Genomic DNA, 9,823 nt, shown 5'->3' with positions numbered 1-9,823 from the left:
TCTGTATTAATGTGATGCTTATTTATTTGCATATGACTCTGATTTTTTAACTGAGTTTGTTTCTAAGTTTTTTCTTTATGCTTATTCATTTCTAGTCAATTTGCTTGCATAAGTTTTGACATGGTTGAATTTGTGAATTTTTTTATCTTTTGAAATAGAATAAAGGTAATTAATATGTTTTTACCTCGACAAGTGTGTTTACCATTTGATAGCTATCCGAATTAAGTTGGGCATTCTAAGTGAAACTTCCTTTAGGTAACAAGCGAAATTTGTTAGGGGTGATATGTTTTTTTCTTAAGAAGGATGCTAAGTGTTTGGTTGTTTACTTGTGCGGATCAAATGTTTTTTCGAAGTTGAAACATAATAACAAAATAGATAAAGGTGTCTTCCTGTCGAGATGAGATTCTCTGTCCCGAAAATGGTTTGTCTCCATGTTCCTTCGTCGATCGGACGGTTATGATATTTTCATGATGTACATTGTATCCTGGAGATGTGATTTAGTTCGTCCGATCGACGAAGGGACACAGGGACATCATTTTCCGGACAGAGGATCTCATCCCCTTTCTGTCTCAACATACTTCATCACAAGATCATATTAGGACTCTTATGAATCTCCCATCGTAGGTGTCTGTTATGGTTCTCACCAACATGTATATTTCTCTCTTAGTTTTTCCCTAAAGAGTTTGCTACGGTGGGGGCATCTTATGGTTTGATGTGATTTATTTATTTAAGTTATTTTTACTCGTGCCTACAAGCATGTCTTCTGTCTAATCTTGTTTTTCATCATACATATATTTGAATCACTGTGGTTGGGGTTTGATGTGATTTATTTATTTAAGTTATTTTTACTCGTGCCTACAAGTAAGTTTTCTGTCTAATCTTGTTTTTCATCATACATATATTAGAATCGCGGTGGTTGGGGTTATTGATAGAAAAATGGATTGAGAAATCTCAATGCAAATTTTATGTATTCTATTTATGTATTTTATTCGATTATTAAGAAATTATAAATGAGATAAATAAAATTATGAAAGTATACGAGAATTCATAGTATGTAGTCGATTCTGAGCAAGATTTTTAATTTAGAGATTTTTCTTAGTATCTACAAACTGGAATCATAACCCTTATTTATAGAAATATAAATTTGTCTATTTCTAATTTGACCTTTACACATGATATCTACATTAATTTATTCATAACAATTAAACTCTTAAGTTATATTTCTTAATTATAAATTTGATCACATTAAATTATTACTTCTTTAATTGATGACATTAGATATTTATAATTATAATTATGGGTTCAAAATTCTAACCGTTATTCCATTATGGTTAAGTAATTATAAATATTAAATTTGCCTTTGACTATTTATTTTTTTATGATAGTTCGGTACTAGATTGTGGTAAAAAGATTAATACGTTCGCCCCGAGCGTCCCCGTCAATTTGTCCCAGGGTCAACACGGAGATGATAGCCCGGTACTAGATGCTCTATCAACAGGTGTGAGGATGATGACTTAAATGCCCCCATAGATTGTACTCGGATGGTAGATTTATATATGGGCAAGACTCAAATCTCTTGGGGTTCGTTAAGTTCTTTTTATCTAGGAGGTGATTTACTTCCTTTCCACAATATCTTGGGATGGACAGTGGAAGGGCACTTAAGATGGGCGTTATCATCTTTGCATTACAAAATGATAATGTGTATGTTTCGACACATTTCATTAGCATAAGTTACCAGGAGTTTAGGTGGGGTTTCACTCTGTTTTGTGATTAGTTCATAACTTTTGCTGGTAAGATTAGTCGGTTCCACTTATCTCATTTTGTCTACACAGGAATTATGAAAGTTAAACTATGATTGTGATTTAAAATCTCGATCCGTATGGAAGAGTCAATTTTAAATGAATGATATAATTTAAATATTATATTGTGTCATGTCGATATAGTTTTAATATTTTGAAATATAAAATATATTAATTAAAAATAAATAAATATTTTTAAAAATAAAATATGTAAAAAATATTTTAAAATATATATACGTATGTATTAAATTAATGAGATAGATTTATTAGAGTTTGATTAAGTGTTTAAACTATTTTATTTAAGTTAGAAGTTGATTAAAATTATTAATTTAATTTTTTATTTTACTTAAGTTTTAATTAAAACAATCATGGGCATCCTATCGTGACCTACGGAGCAGCTCGCCAAGCGCTATAGTGCACATCTCTCCGTTGCATGCTTGCAGGCTTACACCTCTCTATCGCGACCCTCAAGAATCACCATGCGCCAATGGGCGCGCATGTCTCCTCCCAAGTCAAGGATGATCGGATGTCTAACAAGAAAAAGGTCCAAATAAGTCTGATCGGATATTTGACAAAGGAAAAAAAAAACTCTAACGGAGTAAACCTTAGGTGGTGAAAAGACTCAAAGAAGTGAACTCTGAGTAAAAGGAAAACTTTAAGGGAGTGAACTCTAGGTGGTATAGGAGGTCTTGAAAAAGGAAACTTCAAGCTAGTAAACCTAATTGGTCAAGTAGACTAAGAACTAGACTTGTTTGCATATACTTGTATGCCTGTCTTGCAGGAAATCGAAGCAGGACGAATACTCGAAAAATTAGAGGGCATCTAGAGACCAAATAAAATTGGAGCCGCCCGAAGTGGTTCGGACTGCCAAATCAAGTTCGAGTGATCAAGCCTAAGGTGCTCCAGGCAATCAAACATTGTTCAGTCGACCAAAAAAATTTCAATTAACCAAAAAAACGTAATAACATCGAGTTCGTATGATTCAATCTCCAGATAAAGTTGTTGGTGCATGAACCACCAGAATCAAATCTATGTTTTGATGTTGTCAAAGGTTCAAAGTTAGGTAGATTGATCAAGTGTGCAAATTGCTCGACTTGGAAAGTCCTAGTAGATTAGCTGAACCAGATACTAAGCAATAGAAGTCTCGATAGATTGTGGACACCAAACAGGAAGTTCAAATGGGTCAGTAGACCAGATATCTGGCAAGATGGATTTGATAGGTCAGAGAGGATCAGATATTGAATCAAGAGAAAGCTCTAGCAGGCTGATCATATGCTAAGCAATTAAAGTCCAAACACGTCTAGAGGATCAAATATTTGGCGGGTAATTTGAAGCAAACTCTTGGAGTAGAGTGGTTCCTTTGAGAATAAGAACAGTGAGGTCGTGTCCGAACAAACCTTAGGTGTTAATTCGACTCAAGAAACTAACGGGGATTTCTAAGTCACGATCAAGATAGTCCTATTGTCTAGCTTATTCATGTCTTACTATATGTTTCTAACTTTATTTTACAAGATCATTATATGTATTATTACCGTGCTAATTTTATTTTGTAGAAAAATAAAGTTCTCATTGATCGAGGGATTTAGTCAACTGATCATGGAGGTTCAATTAATTAATCCAAGTGGATAAGCATAGGGAGCTTGGTTCAGTCGACTGATCTTGGTTCAGTCAACTGATCAGGGGGATCAGTCGACTGAATCCCATTTGGAAAGATGATACGAATATGATCAGATCATCGTAGGAAAAGAAACTTCTAGGACCAATCGATTGAATGGGGTTTAGATTGTATCGGAGCAAACAACGAAGAGAGCGGGAACCAGTTGCCTGATAGTTGTTCAGTCGACTGATGGAAGCCTATAAAAGAAGTTTTAAGGTTTGAGGCTCTATAATCAATTCTCTCAATGTTCTATCTTGCTCTTGTGCTTCTATTTGTGCAAGTTCCGCAACTATGACATCGTGAGGCTCTCCAACAACCTACGATTAATTTGTATATCCACATCAGTATAATCTTTCTACTTGCATTTACATTTAAGGAGATAGTAGTGTTGTTACTATCCTTCTTATTCTTATACTAGTTTGCTTTTTCTCCGAAAATTTTTGGAGAGAAGAACTTTAGTGATTGCTCATTTGAAAGTAATCAAGGATCACAGACCTTAGAATAGTAATTGTTGGACCACAAACCAAGTAAAAGAACTGAACTATGTTCTTGTTTAGATTTTTTAATTCCGATGCAACTTTAATTCAATTATAACAAAAGAAAATAGAAGTTTTAAACGCGCGAGATTCACCTCTCCTAATCTCTTTCAATCCAACAATTGGTATCAAATACATGGTCCAGATCGAGCCATGGGTGGAATAGTGACCTTGAACGAAGGAGATGGGGTTCCCATATGTATGAACTCTAAGCGAAAAGTCTAAGTAGGTCAAGGACGACCGGATACTTAACATAAATCATGGGAGAGTGAACCCTAGTGATAAAAAGTTCAAGCAGGTCAAGAGTGATCAGATGCTTAGCAAAAATCCTAAGGGAGTAAATCATAGATAGTGAAAAAGTCTTAGAGGAGATGAGTAACCTATATTAATCGGATGTTTAAGAGGAAGTCCGGAGCAAATCAATAGTGACGAAATACTTAAGGGGAGACTCAGATCAGGTTAAGGGTGACCGGATACTTGAGGAGAGGTCCAGGCCATGAGAATAATAGTGGTCCTTCATTTGAGAGAGATTATTAGGAATACAATCAAAATCTCACATTGGGAATATATAAAAAAAATCATGGATTTATACGATGAAAGATATTTCCATTGGAATGAGATTTATTGGGTAGAGCCCAAAAATAAATCCATGAGGGTTTACACCTAAAGTGGATAATATTATATCATTGTAGAAATATATGAATTTTTTTATCTTAATAAGTGGTATCAGAGCCCAAAATAAATGTATAAAAACTTAGACCCAAAGTAGACAATATCATATATTGTACCATTATAGAGATATATGAATTCTTTTGGTCCTAACAAGTGGTATCAAATTCATAATATAGATCAAGCCATGTGGATGGAATATTAACCTTGAACAAAGGAGATGGGGGCTCTCAGAGGAGTGAACTCAAAGCGAAAAGTCCAAGCAGGTTAAAGGTGATCGGATGCTTGGCGAAAATCCTGAAAGAGTGAAACTTAGGTGGTGAAAAATCCAAGTAGGTTAAGGGTGACCAAATGCTTGGCGAAAATCCTGGGAGGAAACCTTAGGTGGTGAAATAGTCTTAAAGAGGAGTGCCTAGATTGATCGGATGCTTTGATGGGAGGCCCATAGTAGATCAAGGGTGGCCGAATATTTGAGGGGGGACCCGGATTATGAGAATAACAATGATCTTTTGTTTGAGGGGAGGATTTTTAGGAATACAATCAATATCTCATATTGTAAATACATGAAAAAGATCATAGATTAAGTTTATAAGATGAAAGATATCTCTATTGGAATAAAATCTTTTGGATAGAGCTTATAAATAAATTCATAAGGAATTATTATAGAGATATATAAATTCTTTTTATCTTAACAGAAGTTTGACTAAGTTTTCAATCAATTGGATAGCTTTCCATCAATGAAAAAAAAAGTCCAAATCAAACTCTATAGAAGGGAGTCGAAAGCTTGAGGAAAAGATATCTCATTCACATTCAATCCTTCCTATTCAACGTTCGAAAAGGTTCTCACCACGAGGAGTGCAGCGATATTCAGGACTTCCAGACCGAATAAACAATTTGTTTGTTTGTATTTTGCTTTAATTTCATAATTGTATTATTATGTTTTGATTGTTTGTGCCTAATCAAAATTGTCGAAGGTTTGTCTACCGTTGGAAGATTTCTGGAAAGGAAAACGATAGTGACTCACTGATGCAGGAGAGAATCCATAATTGGGATTTTTTTAAGTAGTTATCCGTTAATTAAATTTAGTTTATTTTTTATATTTAATTTTGTCCTAAATCTTAGGAACCGAGTCTTGATAGTTAATTTATCCTAAATCTTAGGAAATAAGTCTAATTGGTTATTTTTCTATTTAGATTTTTTTGAGGGTTTTGAGAGCTATATAAACCTATGCTTAGATGATGCTTGAGACAAGTTATTTTGATATTGAATAAATTGATTTCGCTTAAGCCACATTATGGCTACATCTCTCTTGTTCTTTATTTACCGCTCTTATTTTCTCAAGAAGGTTTTTTTTTTAACCTATCTTAAGCTACTTCTTATTTCATTATTTCTCTCTTGTTTCTTCTTAATCCCTCTATAACTTCATGCCCTAGAATAATCTATATTCTGCTCAGTGTCGGTTGGTATCAAAGCTCATTAAGATCCAATGGAGGGTCATTGTGGACGTGGTCATGATCGTTAGGCAAGTTTCGGCTGAGGAAGCCTCACATTGTGGTCGTAGCACCCAAGACGAGATTCAGTATCTACAGAGACAAGTTACAAAGTTATCTCAACGTCTAGCGACACGAGAACGTAAATATCATAAGTTCCTTTATTCCCGTTTTGAAAAATCTCTAATTTCCAATCGAGAAGAGTTGTCCAAGCACAAGTTTGGTTTAGAGAAATACGGGTTCAACCACCCCACCACCTACAACTTCGAGAGAACACCAACTCCCAGTGCCTCTACATCCCCCCTTCCTCTCACGACAGCGGAGACAACCATGAGGATACGGACCTCGACAACATCGAGTACGACCAGTCCTACTTTCTCGATCATCCAATTGCAGGAGGCAGCGAAGGCGACGACAAGATAGAATTATTCGGTGATCCAATTTACGATAAAGACGAGATCGAAGAACTAGGTGAATCGATATTTGATGATGAAGTTGACGAGGTACTCTATGGTGATGACCATGAGATTTTGGTCTTATTTGAGGATGCAGTTTGTGCCGTATCGGAAGATAATGCGAAGAAAAGGGAGACTATGGATGTTAAAGACATTATTTTGAACTTGAGGATGAGTTCTTTTCAACCTGGGGCGTCTGATGCAGGAGCATCCAGTGACACAATCATCTCGTACCATCCAACATGGCTATGTTCCCCTTGGAGTTGTTACGAGAAGAAAATAAAGCTACCAACTTTCATTTTGAATCTAGAAGAAGGACGATCGAGGCTACTTACAAGAAAGATGATGAGTTCGTGGTCTTCTAACATGGTTGCACTCTATTCGGAGTATGGACGAGATGGAATCCCTTCAGATTTGATAACTAATAACTCTATACTACTTTCTATGTCCAGGTTTTTAAACAAGGTGAAGCACGAAGACATGGTCTATACTTTGCTTCCTTACAAACATGATAAAATAGACCTAGACTTGGATCTACCAGCTGAGGTGCAACAACTCCTATCCGACTTTGCTAATTTGATGGCTGAAGACCTTCCTCCGAAACTTTCCTCTAGGAGAGACATTCAACACCATATTGACCTCGTTCTGGGGTCAAGCTTACCTAACCGGCCGGCATACTGTGTTAGCCCTAAGGATGTTAAAAAACTACAATGACAAGTTATGGAGCTATTGACAAGGTTATACTCGTGAGAGTATGAGCCATTGTGCAGTCCCTTCCCTACTCGTGCCAAAGAAAGACGATTCGTGGTGCATGTGTATTGATAGTAGAGCCATTACCACAATCATGGTGAAGTATATATTTTCGATTCCTCGCTTAGATGACATGTTGGATCAACTTTCCAGTTTAAATATTTTCTCCAAGATTGATCTTAGGAGTGGATACCACCATATTCGAATCAAGCCCGGAGATAAATGGAAGACCGCCTTCAAGACACAACATGGGTTGTACGAGTGGATGGTCATGCCTTTCGGACTATCCAATGCATCCAACACGTTCATGAGATTCATGCATCAAGTCTTACAACCTTTCATGGGAAGATTCGTGGTTGTATACTTGGATGACATTCTCATTTATAGCCCGACACAAGCATTGCATCTTGATCACCTTCGCACTGTTTTTGAGAAGCGAAAGGCAGAACACTTGTTCATCAACAACAAGAAGTGTTCTTTCTTCACAACCTCAGTTTTGTTTCTTGGATTTATAGTGTCTACCGATGGTGTTCGTGAAGATCCATCAAAGATAGATGCAGTTTTAGAGTGACCGCAGCCAAAAACCATTCACGCCATCCGAAATTTTCATGGATTGACCTCTTTCTATCGTCGATTCATCCAGAATTTCAGCACCTTAATTACTCTTATCACTGAGTATCTCAAGAGGCACGGGTTCAAGTGGACTAAAGCGGCTACAATTAGTTTTCAACTAGTGAAGGAAAAGATGACTGAAGCACCCGTTCTAGCACTTCCAGAGTTCACATTCGCGTTGAAGCTTCAATCTAGGAGTCTTAATTGTGTTGTAGATGCTCTAAGCTGCCATTCTTCCCTGCTTACTACCATGAGCATTAAGGTTGTCGACTTTGGATCTTTCTTAGATATACAACACATTATCAGTGAATTGCATAACGAATGACACTTTGACCGAGATAAAACATTAGCCCTCATCTCTTCCGACTTCTATTGGACCAAGCTAACTAGTGACGTAGCTCATTTCGTGGATCGTTGCTTTGTTTGTCAGCAATCTAAGGTAAACCTCACCAATGCAGACTTTATTCTAGTTGTGGTGGACCGATTCTCCAAGATGGCTCACTTTGTGACATGCAAAAAAATCATGGATGTTGTTCGGATTGTCACCCTTTTCTTCAAAAAGATTGTGCGTTTACACGGTATTTCTCAAACTATTACTTCGGATCATGATACTAAATTTGTCAGTCAATTTTGGAAGACTTTATGGGAAAAGCTAAGGACAAAGCTAAACTTCAGCAGCCCCAAGGCTGACTAGATGGCTAAGGAGATGGCTGAGCATCTTCGAGTTATTCATGAGCAGGTTAAGTAAGTTATTCAAGAAAGCAACACCGAATACAAGATCAGGGCAGTTCGCCATCGATGTCAGGTTCTTTTTGATATTGGTGATATAGTTTGGGATGTATTAACTCGTGACTGTTTCCCTATTGGTGAATACAACATGCTCAAAGATCGAAAGATTGGACCTTGCAAGATACTAGAAAAGATTAATGACAATGGCTACAGGTTGCGACTTCCTAACCATTTAAAAACTTCTAATATTTTTAATGTAAAACACCTAAGTCATTGTGCTCTGGAACTGGATACACTCACCCTAAACTCGAGGACGAGTTCTCTTCAACTCCAGGCGACTGATGCAAGAGAGAATCCAAAATTGGGATTTTTTTTAAGTAGTCATCCGTTAATTAAGTTTAGTTTATTTTTTATATTTAATTTTGTCCTAAATCTTAGGAACCGAGTCTTGATAGTTAATTTATCATAAATCTTAGGAAATAAGTCTAGTTGGTTATTTTTCTGTTCAAAATTTTTTTGAGGGTTTTGAATGCTATATAAACCTATGCTTAAATGATGTTTGGGGACAAGTTATTTTGATATTGAATCAATTGGTTTCGCTTAAGCCACGTTACGGCTACATCTCTTTTGTTCTTTATTTCCCGCTCTTATTTTCTCAAGAAGGTTTTTTTAAAACTTATCTTGAGTTATTTCTTATTTCATTATTTCTCTCTTGTTTCTTCTTAATCCCTCTGTAACTTCACGCCCTAGAATAAGCTATATTCTGCTCGATGTCACTCACGCTCAACACTTAGGCTTTGGACTAGCAACCCTGACGGATTTTGTGATCCAAGTAAAAAATCAATGTGTTCTTATCTTGTATTTTTTTTTGTTTGTTTTATTATTCTGTTACGTACTAACTTGATAAATAAGAACAATATAAAAATGAAAATGAGAAAAGTGTGAGCGCTATTCAACCTCCCACCTCTCTTTAGCACACCATACGATCCTGATAACGGTCAAATATGACGGAGCAGTTGACTTGTGGTATAGACGATTGGGTAGTACACAAACTTGCAATAAAATTTTGAAGGCTATAAAAGAGTTTATGGAAGGCTTCAAGGTTGAAGAAAGTGTCGGTCAAAGT

This window comes from Zingiber officinale, chromosome 8B (assembly GCF_018446385.1).
Source record: "Zingiber officinale cultivar Zhangliang chromosome 8B, Zo_v1.1, whole genome shotgun sequence".
Lineage (NCBI taxonomy): Eukaryota > Viridiplantae > Streptophyta > Magnoliopsida > Zingiberales > Zingiberaceae > Zingiber > Zingiber officinale.
Note: the sequence above shows the minus strand (reverse complement) of the source record.